Below are 20,357 nucleotides of genomic sequence, written 5' to 3'. Positions count from 1 at the left end.
CTGACATCGGTAGTGGGTAAAATGATGGAATCAATTATTAAGGATGTCATAGCAGTGCATTTGAAAAGAGGTGATATGATAGGTCCAAGTCAGCGTGGATTTGTGAAAGGGAAATCATGCTTGACAAACCTTCTGGAATTTCTTTGAGGATGTTTCCAGTGGAGTGGACAAGGGAGAACCAGTTGATGTGGTATATTTGGACTTTCAGAAGGCTTTCGACAAAGTCCCACACAAGAGATTAATGTGCAAAGTTAAAGCACATGGGATTGGGGGTAGTGTGCTGACATGGATTGAGAACTGGTTGTCAGACAGGAAGCAAAGAGCAGGAGTAAATGGGTACTTTTCAGAATGGCAGGCAGTGACTAGTGGGGTACTGCAAGGTTCTGTGCTGGGGCCCCAGCTGTTTACACTGTACATTAATGATTTAGACGAGGGGATTAAATGTAGTATCTCCAAATTTGCGGATGACACTAAGTTGGGTGGCAGTGTGAGCTGCGAGGAGGATGCTATGAGGCTGCAGAGTGACTTGGATAGGTTAGCTGAGTGGGCAAATGCATGGCAGATGAAGTATAATGTGGATAAATGTGAGGTTATCCACTTTGGTGGTAAAAACAGAGAGACAGACTATTATCTGAATGGTGACAGATTAGGAAAAGGGGAGGTGCAACGAGACCTGTGTGTCATGGTACATCAGTCATTGAAGGTTGGCATGCAGGTACAGCAAGCGGTTAAGAAAGCAAATGGCATGTTGGCCTTCATAGCGAGGGGATTTGAGTACAGGGGCAGGGAGGTGTTGCTACAGTTGTACAGGGCCTTGGTGAGGCCACACCTGGAGTATTGTGTACAGTTTTGGTCTCCTAACCTGAGGAAGGACATTCTTGCTATCGAGGGAGTGCAGCGAAGATTCACCAGACCCGGGATGGTGGGACTGACCTATCAAGAAAGATTGGATCAACTGGGCTTGTATTCACTGGAGTTCAGAAGAATGAGAGGAGACCTCATAGAAACGTTTAAAATTCTGACGGGTTTAGACAGGTTAGATGCTGGAAGAATGTTCCCAATGTTGGGGAAGTCCAGAACCAGGGGACACAGTCTAAGGATAAGGGGTAAGCCATTTAGGACCGAGATGAGGAGGAATTTCTTCACCCAGGTGAACCTGTGGAATTCTCTACCACAGAAAGTTGTTGAGGCCAATTCACTAAATATATTCAAAAAGAGTTAGATGAAGTCCTTACTACTAGGGGGATCAAGGGGTATGGTGAGAAAGCAGCAATGGCGTACTGAAGTTGCATGTTCAGCCATGAACTCATTGAATGGCGGTGCAGGCTAGAAGGGCCGAATGGCCTACTCCTGCACCTATTTTCTATGTTTCTATGTTTCTACCACTGCTCAAGCCACATATTCATCTGCGCGATCCTGCAATTCCTACTCTGATTAGCATGTGACACTGGTAGCAATCCCGAGATTACTACTTTTGAGGTCCTACTTTTTAATTTAGCTCCTAGCTCCTTAAATTCGTCTTGTAGGACCTCATCCCTTTTTTTACCTATGTCGTTGGTACAATGTGCACCACGACAACTGGCTGTTCTCCCTCCCTTTTCAGAATGTCCTGCACCCGCTCCGAGACATCCTTGACCCTTGCACCAGGGAGGCAACATACCATCCTGGAGTCTCGGTTGCGGCCGCAGAAACGCCTATCAATTCCCCTTACAATTGAATCCCCTATCACTATCGCTCTCCCACTCTTTTTCCTGCCCTCCTATGCAACAGAGCCAGCCATGGTGCCATGAACTTGGCTGCTGCTGCCCTCCCCTGATGAGTCATCCCCCTCAACAGTACTCAAAGCGGTGTATCTGTTTTGCAGGGGGATGACCGCAGGGGACCCCTACACTACCTTCCTTGCACTGCTCTTCCTGCTGGTCTTCCATTCCCTAGCTGGCTGTGGACCCTTCACCTGCGGTAAGACCAACTCGCTGCACGTACTACTCATGTCATTCTCAGCATCGTCGATGTTCCAGAGTGAATCCACCCTCAGCTCCAAATCCACAACGCGGTCCGTCAGGAGCTGGAGGCGGATGCACTTCATGCACATGTCGTCGTCAGGGACACTGGGAGTGTCACTGAGTTCCCACATGGTACAGGAGGAGCATATCACGTGACCGAGCTCTCCTGCCATGACTTAACCCTTCGATTAACTTAAATTGGCGATAACAATGCTAACAGATTACTTACTGACATAAAAAAGAAAAAGAAAAGCTACTCACCAATCACCAGCCAATCACTTACCCCTTTGGCTGTGACATAGAAACATAGAAACATAGAAAATAGGTGCAGGAGTAGGCCATTCAGCCCTTCTAGCCTGCACCGCCATTCAATGAGTTCATGGCTGAACATGCACTTCAGTACCCCATTCCTGCTTTCTCGCCATACCCCTTGATCCCCCGAGTAGTAAGGACTTCATCTAACTCCCTTTTGAATATATTTAGTGAATTGGCCTCAACTACTTTCTGTGGTAGAGAATTCCACAGGTTCACCACTCTCTGGGTGAAGAAGTTTCTCCTCATCTCGGTCCTAAATGGCTTACCCCTTATCCTTAGACTGTGACCGCTGGTTCTGGACTTCCCCAACATTGGGAACATTCTTCCTGCATCTAACCTGTCTAAACCCGTCAGAATTTTAAACGTTTCTATGAGGTCCCCTCTCATTCTTCTGAACTCCAGTGAATACAAGCCCAGTTGATCCAGTCTTTCTTGATAGGTCAGTCCCACCATCCCGGGAATCAGTCTGGTGAATCTTCGCTGCACTCCCTCAATCGCAAGAATGTCCTTCCTCAAGTTAGGAGACCAAAACTGTACACAATACTCCAGGTGTGGCCTCACCAAGGTCCTGTACAACTGTAGCAACACCTCCCTGCCCCTGTACTCAAATCCCCTCGCTATGAAGGCCAACATGCCATTTGCTTTCCTAACCGTCTGCTGTACCTGCATGCCAACCTTCAATGACTGATGTACCATGACACCCAGGTCTCATTGCACCTCCCCTTTTCCTAATCTGTCACCATTCAGATAATAGTCTGTCTCTCTGTTTTTACCACCAAAGTGGATAACCTCACATTTATCCACATTGTACTTCATCTGCCATGCATTTGCCCACTCACCTAACCTATCCAAGTCACTCTGCAGCCTCATAGCATCCTCCTCGCAGCTCACACTGCCACCCAACTTAGTGTCATCCGCAAATTTGGAGATACTACATTTAATCCCCTCGTCTAAATCATTAATGTACAATGTAAACAGCTGGGGCACCAGCACAGAACCTTGCGGTACCCCACTAGTCACTGACTGCCATTCTGAAAAGTCCCCATTTACTCCTACTCTTTGCTTCCTGTCTGACAACCAGTTCTCAATCCACGTCAGCACACTACTCCCAATCCCATGTGCTTTAACTTTGCACATTAATCTCTTGTGTGGGACCTTGTCGAAAGCCTTCTGCAAGTCCAAATATACCACATCAACAGGTTCTCCCTTGTCCACTCTACTGGAAACATCCTCAAAGAAATTCCAGAAGGTTTGTCAAGCATGATTTCCCTTTCATAAATCCATGCTGACTTGGACCTATCATGTCACCATTTTCCAAATTCACTGCTATGACATCCTTAATAATTGATTCCATCATTTTACCCACTACTGAGGTCAGGCTGACCGGTCTATAATTCCCTGTTTTCTCTCTCCCTCCTTTTTTAAAAAGTGGGGTTACATTGGCTACCCTCCACTCCATAGGAACTGATCCAGAGTCAATGGAATGTTGGAAAATGACTGTCAATGCATCCATATTTCCAAGGCCACCTCCTTAAGTACTCTGGGATGCAGTCCATCAGGCCCTGGGGATTTATCGGCCTTCAATCCCATCAACATCCCCAACACAATTTCGCGAGTAATAAAGATTTCCCTCAGTTCCTCCTCCTTACTAGACCCTCTGACCCCTTTTATATCCGGTAGGTTGTTGGTGTCCTCCTTAGTGAATACCGAACCAAAGTACTTGTTCAATTGGTCTGCCATTTCTTTGTTCCCAGTTATGACTTCCCCTGATTCTGACTGCAGGGGACCTACATTTGTCTTTACTCACCTTTTTCTCTTTACATACCTATAGAAACTTTTGCAATCCGCCTTAATGTTCCCTGCAAGCTTCTTCTCGTACTCCATTTTCCCTGCCCTCATTAAACCCTTTGTCCTCCTCTGCTGAGTTCTAAATTTCTCCCAGTCCCCGGGTTCGCTGCTATTTCTGGCCAATTTGTATGCCACTTCCTTGGCTTTAATACTATCCCTGATTTCCCTTGATAGCCACGGTTGAGCCACCTTCCCTTTTTTATTTTTACGCCAGACAGGAATGTACAATTGTTGTAGTTCATCCATGCGGTCTCTAAATGTCTGCCATTTCCCATCCACAGTCAACCCCTTAAGTATCATTCGCCAATCTATCCTAGCCAACTCACGCCTCATACCTTCAAAGTTACCCTTCTTTAAGTTCTGGACCATGGTCTCTGAATTAACTGTTTCATTCTCCATCCTAATGCAGAATTCCACCATATTATGGTCACTCTTCCCCAAGGGGCCTCGCACAATGAGATTGCTAATTAATCCTCTCTCATTACACAACACCCAGTCTAAGATGGCCTCCCCCCTAGTTGGTTCCTCGACATATTGGTCTAGAAAACCATCCCTTATGCACTCCAGGAAATCCTCCTCCACCGTATTGCTTCCAGTTTGGCTCGCCCAATCTATGTGCAAATTAAAGTCACCCATTATAACTGCTGCACCTTTATTGCATGCACCCTTAATTTCCTGTTTGATACCCTCCCCAACATCACTACTACTGTTTGGAGGTTTGTACACAACTCCCACTAACGTTTTTTGCCCTTTGGTGTTCTGCAGCTCTACCCATATAGATTCCACATCATCCAAGCTAAGGTCCTTCCTAACTATTGCATTAATCTCCTCTTTAACCAGCAATGCTACCCCACCTCCTTTTCCTTTTATTCTATCCTTCCTGAATGTTGAATACCCCTGGATGTTGCGTTCCCAGCCCTGATCATCCTGGAGCCACGTCTCCGTAATCCCAATCACATCATATTTGTTAACATCTATTTGCACAGTTAATTCATCCACCTTATTGCGGATACTCCTTGCATTAATACACAAAGCCTTCAGGCTTGTTTTTTTAACACCCTTTGTCCTTTTAGAATTTTGCTGTACAGTGGCCCTTTTTGTTCTTTGCCTTGGGTTTCTCTGCCCTCCACTTTTCCTCATCTCCTTTCTGTCTTTTGCTTTTGCCTCCTTTTTGTCTCCCTCTGTCTCCCTGCATTGGTTCCCATCCCCCTGCCATATTAGTTTAACTCCTCCCCAACAGCACTAGCAAACACTCCCCCTAGGACATTGGTTCTTGTTCTGCCCAGGTCCGGTTTGTACTGGTCCCACCTCCCCCAGAACCGGTTCCAATGCCCCAGGAATTTGAATCCCTCCCTGCTGCACCTCTGCTCAAGCCACTTTTCATCTGCGCTATCCTGCGATTCCTACTCTGACTAGCACGTGGCACTGGTAGCAATCCCGAGATTACTACTTTTGAGGTCCTACTTTTTAATTTAGCTCCTAGCTCCTTAAATTCGTCTCGTAGGACCTCATCCCTTTTTTTTAACCTATGTCGTTGGTACCAATGTGCACCACGACAACTGGTTGTTCTCCCTCCCTTTTCAGAATGTCCTGCACCTGCTCCGAGACATCCTTGACCCTTGCACCAGGGAGGCAACATACCATCCTGGAGTCTCGGTTGCGGCCGCAGAAACGCATATCTATTCCCCTCACCATTGAATCCCCTATCACTATCGCTCTCCCACACTTTTTCTTGCCATTCTGTGCAACAGAGCCAGCCACGGTGCCATGAACTTGGCTGCTGCTGCCCTCCCCTGATGAGTCATCCCCCCCAACAGTACTCAAAGCGGTGTATCTGTTTTGCAGGGGGATGACCACAGGGGAGCCCTGCACTACCTTCCTTGCACTACTCTTCCTGCTGGTCTTCCATTCCCTAGCTGGCTGTGGATCCTTCTCCTGCGGTAAGACCAACTCGCTACACGTGCTACTCACGTCATTCTCAGCATCGTGATGCTCCAGAGTGAATCCATCCTCAGCTCCAACTCCGCAACGCGGACCGTCAGGAGCTCGAGGTGGATACACTTCCCGCACACATAGTTGTCAGGGACACCGGAAGTGTCCCTGAGTTCCCACATGGTACAGGAGGATCATAACACCCGACCAAGCTCTCCTGCCATGACTTAACCCTTAGATACACTTAAATTGGCAACAACAATGCTAAACGTTACTGACTAATATAAAAAAGAAAAAGAAAAACTACTCACCAATCACCAGCCAATCACTTACCCCCTAGGCTGTGACGTCACCTTTCTGTTTCTTTCTACTTCTTTTTTGCCTTCTCCCTGAAGCTGCACAAGTACGCCTCACCAACGAAATCCCAACGCCTCTCGCGGCCTTTTATAGGCCTCCGACCCCGGACTCACGCATCACCAACGAACTCCCGATGCCTCTCGCGGCCTTTTATAGGCCTCTGGTGATCCCCGGACTCATGCCTCACTAACGAACTCCCGACGCCTCTCGCGGCCTTTTATAGGCCTCCGACGCCGGACTCACGCCTCACCAACGAACTCCCGACGCCTCTCGCGGCCTTTTATAGGCCTCCGACCCCAGACTCACGCCTCACCAACGAACTCCCGACGCCTCTCGCGGCCTTTTATAGGCCTCCGACCCCGGACTCACCTTTTGATTTCTTCCTCCTTTTTTGCTTTTTCTCCTGGCTGGAGCTGCACAAGCTGGGCCTTTATAGGCCTCACCACGCACCCTGGACTCGCGCTGCTCGAACTGCCGCTCCTCCTCCGACGTTGGGCCTCTTATAAGCCTCACCACGCACCCCGGACACTGGGGATAACTCCCCTGCTCTTCTTCAAAATAGTGCCATGGGATCTTTTATGCTGAGGGAGCAGAAAGAGCCTCTGTTTAACATCTCATCCAAAAGACAGCACCTCTGACAGTGCAACACTCCCTTAGCACTGCACTAAAGTGCCAGACGAGATTTATGTGCTGAAGTCTCTGGAGTGGGACGTTAAACCCACAACCTTTTGACTTAGAGGGGAGGGTGCTACCCACTGAGCCACAGCTGATGTGCTGACAACTCTGTACCTGTCCTTACCCTGACAAAGCGCAGAGTCAGTAGGATTGAGGAAGCATTACCCTACCCTACTTATCACCTTTCCCGACACTGGGAGAACTAAGAATCCATCAGATCAGTTGGATTGGAGAAGCCTAACAGTACCTGTACATTTGCCCACGTAACAGTAGCTACATTTTGACTTATATAACAACAGTAACTGCACAACGCTATGCTTGCCTTTGCAGGAGTGAAACAAAGGATCACTAGGCTGATTCCTGGGGATAGGGGGATTGTCCTAGGAAGCCTACATTCCCTAGAGTTTAGAAGAATGAGAGGTGATCTCATTGAAACATATAACATTCTTACAGGGCTTGACAGGGTAGATGCAGGGAGGATGTTTCCCATGGCTGGGGAATCTAGAACTAGGGGTCATAGTCTCAGAATAAGGGGTCATCCATTTAGGACTGAGATGTGGAGAAATGTCTTCACTCAGAGGGTGGTGAATCTTTGGAATTCTCTACACCAGAGGGCAATGGATGCTCAGTCGTTGCATATATTCAAGACAGAAATTGATAGATTTTTGAGCACTAAGCGAATCAAGGGATATGGGGATAGTGCAGGAAAGTGAGGTCGAAGGTCAGCCATTTAAAAAATGATTTGAATGGTAGAATAGGCTCCTGCTCCCAGTACTTATGTTCTTGCAATATATTTTATTCTGTATGAAAGACTTTTTAATATTTTTGAAACATGGTTTGATACCAAACCTATCTGCAATATAATAAAAATCTTATGTCTGCATGGATTTCCTGTCTACCGCACTTGACTTTCTGTTGCTATGTTCATGTCATTCTTTCTGTGCTAACTTTAACCATTATAAAGTGCCTATGTAAATGCCTTGTCATGCTGCAATCTGGCCATTGGGTTCCCATATTTCTCTCAAAATACAAACTGAAGTTTATTTTTAGTAACTGAAATTTCTGGTGTCCAAAATAAGGGTTGAAACAAAATCAATTACATACTTCACAATAACTTGATTAAATGTATTCATTGATTTGTTTTTTGTGTCTTTTAGTGCCGCGATTAAGGTTTTTATCTGAAGGCCTCAGCCGCTCCTTAAAGCCTGGGGCTGGAATTGAAACATTTTCCCATAGCTGTGATGTTGTGTTGGGCAGTCTGAGCCCAGGATGCATCCATACCGTTCAGCTAGCGATGCTGACAAATATTTGTCTTTAGCTTCTGTTAGTTTCTGCTCAACAGATTTTTTAAAAATGATTTGAAGATAAGGTAGAGGAGCAATTTCAAAAGTTTTGTTGTTGTAAAATTCATGTTGAGTCTTTCTTTCATAAAGAGGCTGTGGAGGCAAAAATCAGTACCGCCCCGGCAGCAAAATTGGGGTTACCGCCCCAGAGAGGAAGTGGAGTGCAATGTCGTGGGCTCCACTTAGTCTCAGGGGTGGGATTAGGTTGATAACCATGGGAATTTTCCAACGCTGTGTGGAGAGGTGTGTAGCACTGGTGGGAGCACAGGGCCTTCTTCTTCCATTAAAGGGAGGGCTTGCTGCCGACTCTGCAACGGGGAAAGGGGCCATCACTACACCACTGGGGAATGGGGTGCTTTGGCCGTCACAGAAGCAGAATGTTGGGCTGCAACATCGCATCACAGACCCCACGATTTCAGGAGGGCAAGGAGGCGACTGGTGAGTCGGCCATTTTCCCAAAATGTCGGCGCCGTACCTCCCCTTTAATTTTCGCCCTGCGAGCGGACTGAAGCCCGGTTTGCGCACGGTGATTACGTCATCATTGCTGGCGCTGCGGCTCGCGTGCTACCGGCAGGAGAGGGGCGCTACTGGTTAGCACCTCCACTAAACTCCCGCGGAATTTCACAAACTATAAACCGGTTAGCCTAACATCTGTCATTGGGAAAATGCTGGAGTCCATTCTTAAAGAAGTAGTAGCAGGACATTTAGAAAATCATAATGCAGTCAAGCAGAGTCGGCATGGTTTTATGAAAGGGAAATCATGATTGACAAATTTGTTGGAGTTCTTTGAGGATGTAATGAGTAGGGTGGATAAGGGGGAACCAGTGGTTGTGGTGTATTTGGATTTCTAGAAAGCATTCAATAAGGTGCCACATAAAAGGTTACTGCACAAGATAAGAGCTCATGGGGATGGGGATAATATATTAGCATGGATAGAAGATTGGCTAACTAACAGAGAACAGAGAGTTAGGATAAATGGATCATTTTCAGGTTAGCAAACTGTATGGCTCAGAGACGTGGACCATATAAGAAAATAAGAACATAAGAAATAGGAACAGGTGTAGACCCCTCGAGCCTGCTCCGCCATTCAATAAGATCATGGCTGATTTGATCATGGACTCAGCTCCACTTCCCCGCCCGCTCCCCATAACCCCTTATCTTTTAAGAAATTTTCTATTTCTGTCTTAAATTTATTCAATATCCCAGCTTCCACAGCTCTCTGAGGCAGTGAATTCCACAGATTTACAATCCTCTGAGAAGACATTTCTCCTCATCTCTGTTTCAAATGGGCAGCCCCATATTCTAAGATTATGCCCTCTAGTTCTAGTCTCCCCCATCAGTGGAAACGTCCTCTCTGCATCCACCTTGTCAAGCCCCCTCATAATCTTATACGTTTCAATAAGATCACCTCTCATTCTTCTGAATTCCAATGAGTAGAGGCCCAACCTACTCAACCTTTCCTCATAAGTCAACCCCCTCATCCCTGGAATCAACCGAGTGAACCTTCTCTGAACTGCCTCCAAAGCAAGTATATCCTTTCGTAAATATGGAAACCAAAACTGCACGCAGTATTCTAGGTGAGGCCTCACCAATACTTTATATAGCTGTAGCAAGACTTCCCTGCTTTTATACTCCATCCCCTTTGCAATAAAGGCCAAGATACCATTGGCCTTCCTGATCACTTGCTGTACCTGCATACTATCCTTTTGCATTTCATGCACAAGTACCCCAGGTCCCGCTGTACTGCGGCACTTTGTAATCTTTTTCCATTTAAATAATAACTTGCTCTTTGATTTTTTTTCTGCGAAAGTGCAAGACCTCATACTTTCCAACATTATACTTCATCTGCCAAATTTTTGCCTGCTCACTTAGCCTGTCTATGTCCTTTTGCAGATTTTTTGTGTCTTCCTCACACATTGCTTTTCCTCCCATCTTTGTATCATCAGCATGCTTGGCTACGTTACACTCAGTCCCTGCTTCCAAGTCATTAATATAGATTGTAAATAGTTGGGGTCCCAGCACTGATCCCTGCGGCACAAGGATGTCTCCGCAAGATCCTGCAAATCCCCTGGGTGGACAGATGCACCAACATTAGCGTCCTCGATCAGGCCAACATCCCCAGCATTGAAGCACTGACCACACTCAACCAGCTCCATTGGGTGGGCCATATTGTTCGCATGCCTGACATAAGACTCCCAAAGCAAGCGCTCTACTCGGAACTCCTACACAGCAAGCGAGCTCAAGGTAAGAAGAGGAAACATTTCAAGGACACCCTCAAAGACTTCTTGATAAAATGCAACTTCCCCCCGACACCCGGGAGTCCCTGGCCAAAGACCACCCTAAGTGGAGGAAATGCATCCAGGAGGGCACTGAGCACCTCGAGTCTCATCGCCGAGAGCATGCAGAAACTAAGCGCAGGCAACGGAAGGAGCGCGCGGCAAACCAGTCCCACCCACCCTTTCCTTCAATGACTGTCTGTCCCACCTGTGACAGAGACTGTAATTCCCGTATTTGACTGTTGAAAGCAAGTCTTCGATTTTGAGGGACTGCCTATGATGATGATGATGATGATGATGATGAGCAAACTGTAACTAATGGGGTGCCACAGGGATCAGTGCTGGGACCTCAACTATTTACAATCTACATTAATGACTTGGATGAAGGGACCAAGTGTAGTGTAATCAAATTTGCTGATGATGCAAAGATAGGTGGGAAAACAAGTTGAGAGGATGATGCAAATAATCTACAAAGGGTTATAGATAGGTTAAAATTTGGCAGATAGAGTATAATGTGGGAAAATGTGACGTTATCCACTTTGGTAGGAAATATAAAAAAACTAATTATTATTTAAATGGAGAGAGATTACAAAATGCTGCAGTCCCGAGGGATCTGGGGGTCCCTGTACATGAAACACAAAAAGTTAGCATGCATGTACAGCAAGTAATTATGAATGCTGGCCTTTATTGCAAAGGGGATGGAGTATAAAAGTAGGGAAGTCCTGTTACAGCTGTACAGAGCATTGGTAAGACCACACCTGGAGTACTGCGAACAGTTTTGGTCTCCTTTTTTAAGAAAGGATATACTTGCATTGCAGGCAGTTAAGAGAAGGTTCGCGAGGTTGATTCCTGAGATGAAGGGGTTGTCATATGAAGAAAGGTTGAGCAGGTTGGGCCTATACTCATTGGAGTGTTGAATAATGAAAGGTGATCTTATTGAAATGTATAAGGGGCTCGACAAGGTAGTTGCAGAGAGGATGTTTCACCTCGTGGAGGAATCTAGAACCAGGGGGCATAGGTTCAGAATAAGGGGTCGCCTATTTAAAACGGAGATGAGGAGGAATTTTTTCTCTCAGAAGGTCGTGAATCTTTGGAATTCTCTAACCCAGAGAACTGTGGAGGCTGGGTCATTGAATATATTTAAGGTGGAGATAGACAGATTTTTGAGCGATAAGGGAGTGAAGGGTTATGGGGGGCGGGTAGGGAAGTGGAACTTAGGCCAGGATCAGATCAGCCATGATCTTATTGAATGGTGGAGCAGGCTCGAGGGGCCGAATGGCCGACTCCTACTCCTATTTCTTGTGTTCTTATGAGTCGGTAGCAGCCCCGGGCGAGAAGTTAGTTGTGCCCCATTAGCACCCCCAGTGGCGTGAAAGGGATGTGCAAACAATGCGAATTTCTCTCCCTGTGTATCTTTGTATCTGCGCCTGTGTGAGAGAAAGAGAGGAAATGACAGTGCACTGATTACACATATTTTGTAGCTTTTCTTTGATGTTCTATAAACTTTAGGAGGTGAAAGAAAGAGAGAGAGAAAGTTTAGTGTTGAGGAGAGAGAGACTGGGATCAGAGAGATCGAGAGGAACAGGAGTCAGGAAAGAGGGAGAAACAGGGATTGGGGAGAGAGAAAGAGAGAGCCTGAGAGATCAAAGAATCCAGCATGACCAATGTGACTGCTATTTGAATAATATTGATTTTAAAGTACAATATTTCAGGGACAGATATGGGAAAGTAATTAAATGTATTTTTCTATTCGTATTTCTTGCAAAAATACATTAGCTACAGGATGAATCAGTGTGGTGATTTAATGCGGAAATCCCTGCTTTCTGAAATCACTAACACTTACTACGCTTGAGCCCCATATTCACTCAAATAGCCTTCTTTTCATTTGAGATATGCTAGACTTGTTTTAACATTGACAGAGACCATTTATAAAGTTAGCAAGACACATTGCCCAGCCAGACCAGCAGCGCTGTTGCAAGGAGACACTTTTCCTTAACAACTGTCCAGTCCAACCATGGGACCATCAGCCTGACACAGACAGTGAATGGAATAGACATTAATTGGTACTGATTCTAACTCAACATGGTGGATTAATTGCACTACATTTACAGAAAACAAGACTGTTTAAATGATTCATGGGCATGGGACAGTGACAAGAAACTCCTTCCACATTCTGTAGTGGTTCCATTAATTTTAGTTGCTTATCATCCAATATCTGAAATTAGCTGAGCACTCTGAGGATGAATGAGGTCCAATGAGACCTGTCTTCTGGCTGATAAATGTCCTGTACCTGCAAGATTATCTTCTAACTATCCATCATCCTTCAGTCCTAGAACTTTCATTGAATCTTTTTGTTTTCAGACTGATCCATCATGCTAAACTCATCTGCTTTCTGGAAATACTCAGCGGGTCAGGCAGCATCTGTGGAGAGAGAAACAGAGTTAACGTTTCAGCTCGATGTCCCTTCGACAGAACTGGAAAAAGTTAGAGACGCAGAATGCCCACAGCGCTTGGTTTGCCCTCCAGGCCTCCATAACCAGTGCCTGCAAAGAGACGCTCAGTCACTCAACCAGGAAACACCAGGACTGGTTTGATGAGAATGATCAGGAGATCCAAGAGCTAATAGTTCGCAGGGCATTGCTGAGCCTTAAGAAACAACACAACTCAGGAGTAGCAAAGCAGCATTACAGATGGTTCAAGGCTGAAGTCCAACAAAAACCCATGACCTAAAGAATAGATGGTGGATGGAGAAAGCACAGGAGATACAGCAGCTGGCCAACAGCCATGATGTGCGAGGATTCTTCATCACAGTCAAGGCCACCTACAGTCCAAACTCCCAAGGCCCCACCCCACTGCTGGCCAAGAATAGGGAAACATTCATCAAGGACACCGAGGCAGTCAGGGCCCGCTGGAAGGAGCACTTCGAAGATCTCCTCAATCGAGACTCTGCCTTTGACTCGAGTGTTCTCGACTCCATCCCGCAGCATGCTACCCGCCACTACCTCTTTACAGCATTTTTGGAGTGTAGTCAGTGTTGGAATGTAGGAGATGCGGCAGACAATTTCTGCACAGCAAGCTCCCATAAACAGCAACGTGATTATGACCAGATAATCTGTTTTTAGATGTTGATTGAGCACTGGGGATAACTCCCCCTTCCCTTCTTCGAAATAGTGCCATGGGACCTTTCACGTCCACCTGCGAGGGCGGACGGGACCTCGCTTGGAAAGCTCTATCAAAGAGCTGGCACAGGCACAATGGGCCGCATGGCCTCCTTCTGAGTTGCATCGTTCTATGGTTCTATGTATCGGTCAATGAAGCTCAATTCAGTAAGTTAAGGCTGCCCAATGCCACCATTCCCTAAATGAGAGGACTGGCCAGGTCATGAGGAATCAGTCAGTGCACTGCCAAGGAAGGGCAATAAAAACCTGTGGAGTTGGGGAAATAACAAGTAGCAGCTTGAAAGAACCAAATGAGCTGGCCATGTTGAAAGAGATTGCTGAATAAGCTGAAGGAAAGTAAAATCAAGAGGTTTGGAGTAAACAGTAGTTAGTCACCTCCTGATTCTATTGGCAGCCTAAGGTGGATGTGCAGTGCTATAGAAGGATGCTATAGGTTGGCACTAGGAACATAAGAACAGAGGTAGGCCTGTTCCGTCGTTCAATTAGCTCACAGGTGATCTGCATCTCAACACCATTTACTTGCCTTGGCTCCATATCCCTTGATGCCTTTCCCTGACAAAGACTTTTTATATCGCCCATCAGGTGAAGGGACCAAAACTGGACACAGTATTCTAGATGAGGTCCAAGTAAGGTCTGATATAAAGACATTTGTTTAATGTTGAAATGTCGTGGCAAAACATCCAAGTACCCTATTTGCTGTTGGCAAGTCATCAACAGGTCGCGGTGTGGACCTTTGAAGACACATGTACTATATCACCTAGGTCTCTTTCCAACTCAACAACAACTTGTATTTATATAGCGCCTTTTAACGTACGGAAACATCCAAAGGCACTTCACAGGAGTATAATGAGATAAATTTGACATCGAGCCGCATATGTAGAAATTAGCACAGGTGAAAAAAAGCTTGGTCAAAGAGGTAGGTTTTAAGGAGCGTCTTGAAGGAGGAAAGAGAGGTAGAGAGGCAGAGAGGTTTAGGGAGGGAGTTCCAGAGTTTGGGGCCTAGGCCACAGAAGGCACGGCCACCAATGGTTGAGCGATTATAATCAGAGATGCTCAGGAGGGCAGAATTAGAGGAGCAGACATCTCGGGGGGTTGTGAGGCTGGAGGAGATTACAGAGATGGGGAGGGGTGAGGTCATGGAGGGATTTGAAAACAAGGATGAGAATTTTGAAATCGAGGCGTTGCTTAACTGGAAGCCAATATAGGTAGCGAGTACAGCGAAACAGACATTAATTCGAAACCCTGCATGGTGTATACATGCTTGACATTACCCTTATCTACATGCACATCACTGCATTTATCTAACATTGAATGTCACCTGCCAGATATGGGGTCCATTCCTCTAATGTATCTAGATCTGACTGGAGTTATTTTTTCCTAATCTAAGGTTCCAACATTTGCATAAATATTAGTGTCATCCGCAAAATTGCAGACAGTTCCCCCAAGGCCAGCGGTCGATTATTATAAGGGCCTATCGGGGCCATGTCCTGCGGTCCCAGTCAAATATAGAACCCACAAACCCCAGCCAGGATTATACCTGCATTCAATTCACCTGCTTCCATCTGTTGTGTAAATATGGGGCCCCAGTAACACTAACCACAACACAGTAGATTGAGTAGCTTGGGTCTATACTCTCTGGAGTTTAGAAGAATGAGAGGTGATCTCATTCAAACATAGAAAATTCTTAGAGGGCTTGACAGAGTAAATACAGGGAGGATGTTTCTCCTGGCTGGAAAGTCTAGAACCAGGGGTCACAGTCTCAGAATAAGGGATCGCCCATTTAAGACTGCGATGAGGAGAAATTTCTTCACTCAAAGGATTGTGAATCTTTGGAATTCTCTACCCAAAGGGCTGTGGACGCTGAACCATTGAGTATATTCAAGACTGAGATCGATAGATTTTTGAACTCTCGTGAAATCAAGGGATATGGAGATCGGGCGGGAAAGTGGAGTTGCGGTAGAAGATCAGTCATGATCTTATTGAATGGCGGAGCAGGCTCGAGGGGTGTATGGCTCCTAATTCTTACGTTCTTAATTACGTTCTTCCTTACGGAACAATTACACCGGGTCATAATATTCTAACATTTAAAAATACTGCCCGAAGGCAGAGCTGGTGTTTAATGGATTGGGGGCGGTGGGTGAGGGGAGTTGAGTGCAAGGGTTGCGGAAAGGCTCCGGATAGTCCTGGTGCCCAGGGCCCCAAGAATTCATAACCCAGCCCTTGCCATTGCCTTCATCAGAATCATTGATATAAAGTGTGAAGAGCAAAGGTCCCAACACCGAGTCCCGTGAGACTCAGCTAGCATCCTGCCTCCACCAGAACCACTACCCTCTGTCTACGAGAATGCAACTGATTCCTTATCCAACCCAGGATCTGCCCTTTAAATCTCACAGCACTATTATAAAGTAGAACTCTTAGAAAATTCAGTATAAACTCTTATATTGTGCGGCACCTTGTCAAAATTTTTTTTCAGAAATCCAAGTATACAACGTCATAAAAACAGAAGAAATAGGAGCAGGAGCAGGCCATTTGGCCCCTCGAGCCTGTTCCGCCATTTAATAAGATCATGTCTGATCTGATCATGGACTCAGCTCCACTTCCCTGCCCGCTCCTCATAACCCTTCACTCACTTATTGTTCAAAAACCTGTCTATCTCCACCTTAAATATATTCAATGACCCAGCCTCCACAGCTCCACACAACTTTCATGTACCAGCTTAGTCACTTCCTCGAAAAATTCAACCAGGTTGGCAAAACATCAATTTCTTTTCTACGCACCATGTTGGGTGTCCCGACTCCAGTCAAGTGGTCACACAAAGTATCTGACGACCCCTTTCTAGCAACTTGCCTCCAACTGAAGTCAAGCTAGCGATCGTAGTTCTGACTTGTTGCCCTTTGTGACGATTGGCCCAACGGGAGTCCCCTGCTTCTCTGCGGGAACACTCCCTTATTTAGCACAGCTCCCACTTGTTTGATCGCCCTCGGGCAAATGTCGTCAGGACCAGCAGCCGGGTGTGTTTAGCGACTCCCTTTACTCTACCCAGGATTGCGTCTGCACCCATTTCACCTGCTTCCATCCATGGTGGCAGTGGAGTGAAAAACCCTGCGAAAAGGCAGGGTCCCAATCTGGTTCTAATTAACAACATGCACTTACGTATTGCCTTTAACATGGAAAAAAACATCCCTCAGAGCTTCACAGGGGAAGAAAGGAATCCATGGCAGTGTTTTTCATAAAACTATGAGTTGAGTTTTCTGTCTGGCATAAATTGTACGGTGTGAGGCTTTAAAGGATGTTTTACATTCCAGTAATATCCAATCAAGTGTGAGTTGCTAAGTCTGTAACAGCATAATTAACTGAATGAGGTTTTAATAGGTTGTTGGATCAGGATAATAGTTTATTAAATATTGAATTTGATGCCACTTTATTGTTGGCAAAATTGCGATTAGAAAATTAAACAACACATGATGAAAACCAATTAGCTTCAGTACTGAAGATACAGTCTGCGTGTCCTTCCAGTGCACAAGCGGCCTGCATGCATAACTCAAACTCATCGAGAAAAGCACAGCTTTCATTGACCAAGTTATCAGTCCACTTGTCAGCCGTGGCTCAATGGGTAAGCACTCTTGCCTCTGTAGTCCAAATCTTGTGGGTTCAAGTCCTGCTCCAGAAACTTAAGCACAAAAATCAAGGCTGCCACTCCAGTGTAGTGCTGAGGGAGCACAGGTGCCATTTTTCAGATGAGATGTTGAACCGAGGCCCTGTCTGTTCTCTCAGGTGGATGTAGAAGATCCCATGACACTATTTTGAAGAAAAGCAGGGGAGTTCTCCCTGGTGACCTGGGTCAATATTTATCCCTCAATCAGCATCACAAAAACCAATCAGCATCACAAAAACAGATTATCCAGCCACTGTCACATTGATGTTTATGGGAGCTTGCTGTGTGCGTATTGGCTGCCGTGTTTCCTACATTACAACAGTGACTACACTTCAAAAGTACTTCATTGGCTGTAAAGCGCTTTGAGATGACCAGTGGTCATGACAGGCACTATATAAATGCCAGTTATTCTTTCTTTCTTGTGACCATCCCTCAGTCACTTTTTCTTGTCTTTGAGGATTGCGTCAAATTAAAACGTCCGTTCACATTTGAAAATAACTCACTATATGTGACTTCCTCTGACACTATGGGCTCAATTTTCCCCAGTGATTTGTGTCGTATTTTTGGAGCAGGCTGCTTTTTTTGGCCTAATTTAAAAAAACAGTTTCCCCGATCAATTTGCACCAGCGTAACTCAGTTAGTTACGATTTTTTTAGGTACGTTTTTTTTCAGCTAAAGGGGGCGTAACCTCCACCCGCGCTAATTCTGGCCATTTAGGCAAGTTTGGCCAGCTGAGAGTTACTCCAGTTCTGCTTAGACCAGTGTATGTGGCCTCTGCAGAAAAACCTACCTTCCGGAGAATCAAGGAAATACGCGCAGGTAAGTGCAGCAGATGCCCGGACAGCAGCAGCAGGATAGGTAAGAGAGAGGAGGAGAGGGGGGGAGAAGCCTTTCAGTATAGTTAGGTGCGGGGACCGGGAGAGAGGAGGCCATTCAGCCTGGGATATGGGCGGGGGAGTGGACCGGGAGGCCACTCGGCCTGGGCTAGGGACGGGGGAGCAGACCAGCAAGCCCTTCAGCCAGGCCAGGGCTAGGGGCGGGGGACTGGGACCGGCAAGGCACTCGGTGCTGGGGCCGGGGTAGGTGGGTGGGGGAGCTGGAACTCGACCGACACCAGCAAGGGGCTCGGAGTGGGCTAGGCAAGCAGACCGGCAAGCCCTTCGGCTAGGGCTAGGGGCGGGGAACGGGACCGGCTTTAATAATTGGAGGTAAATTGCTGCAATATATTTGAATGTGTTTTTAAATTGACGCAATGTGTTTTAATCTGTTGGGAGCTGGCTGTATCTTTCACTTTGCAGCCTCAGCTCGCAATGTGTCCCTGGTTACCGTGGCAACCCGATCCTTTTGGCACAGATCAAGGCTCCACCCCTAAAAATAAAGGACAGGTTAGGCTGCGCCAAAATGAAGAAATCCAACGGGGAAACTTAGAACATTTTTTTTGGGCATACTTGGGCCCAAAAAAACGGGTGTAACTCTTCAAGTACGCCAAAAAAAAGCTTTGGGGAAAATTGAGCCCTATGGGCTGGATTTTAACTTTGCGACATGGCTCATGGGAGCGAGGGGGACAGAGAATCCGGTTGTGGGCAGAAAACCAGCAGGTCAGTGCAGCGCATCTGTCAGTGGCTTTTTAACACAGCCACTGAATTGGCATATCATTTCTGGGTTTCCCAACCAATTAGCGTCAATGGGCGTGACGACGACCTGTGCGGCGTGATTGCAACTCCAGTTTTTAAAGGGACACTCCAAACATGCAATTTGAAGGAGTTCGGAATTGGGAGCCCAAGGCAAGGAAGTGGGAGAAGGGAGTCAAGAAGGTCAAAGGCTGCACCGCGGTTCACTGACGCCTCACTGGATGTGCTACCTGGAGGCTGTGAGGAGCCAGAGGGATATACTGCTGCCTGGCGACGGGAGAAAGAGGTTAGCTAGGGACACCAAGAAGATGTGGTTGGAGGTAGCAGAGGTCAGCAGAGGTCAGCAGCAGAAGCGTGCCATGGATACAATGTCTGAGGTGTTTCAATGACCTAAGCAGGATAGGAAAGGTAAGCGCTGATGTGCATATCACCCCCAACCCCCTCACTCTGCCTCCTCAGGCCTACTCCAGCACATCACTCCTCACACCAACTTACCATACAGGTGCACCCATCCCTGTCTGTGTACTTCCTCGCATCCCGATCTGACCACCCACAAGCACCCTTATGCAATGTCATGCCTTTCCCTCACATGTCATAACTCACACTCATAGACCTCTTCTTTCTCTCCTTACTGGAGAAGAAAGCACAAAGCACGAGGAAGAGGCAGAGAACCAGTGATGGCCCTCCACAGATCTCACAGCTCACAAGTGCAGAGGAAATCGGTGGCGTTACGCTGTGCCTGGCCGTTGGAGATGGGGAGATGGAGCGTCCCAGCTTCCCGGTGACAGAATTAAGTATCACATGGCATACGACACTCACTCATGTTGACTTGATGTCAACAGCGAGTGAAATATGATCATGTGCATAATGATAACATCAAAGTTTCTTACGCTGACAGTACTCATTCTTGGAGTTGGAAGTTAATGGAAATTCGGTTGTTTCGCGCCTGCATTAGCGGCCAGAGCGGGCGTTAAAATGAGCGTGATAGCTTAGCGACCGGGCACGCAACTTTTAGCGCCCCGCCAGAAAATTCAGTTGAGGGCTAACTGGGGCGTGAAGTGCTAGCACCTGGCTGCTGACTATCGGTCCGATCATGACATCAGTCGGCCACACTCGCTAAATTTAGTTCGGCCGCCTCGTTTA

This window comes from Pristiophorus japonicus, chromosome 9 (assembly GCF_044704955.1).
Source record: "Pristiophorus japonicus isolate sPriJap1 chromosome 9, sPriJap1.hap1, whole genome shotgun sequence".
In the NCBI taxonomy this organism is placed as follows: Eukaryota; Metazoa; Chordata; class Chondrichthyes; family Pristiophoridae; genus Pristiophorus; species Pristiophorus japonicus.
The sequence above is the reverse complement of the archived record's forward strand: the minus strand, read 5'-3'. Positions refer to the sequence as shown.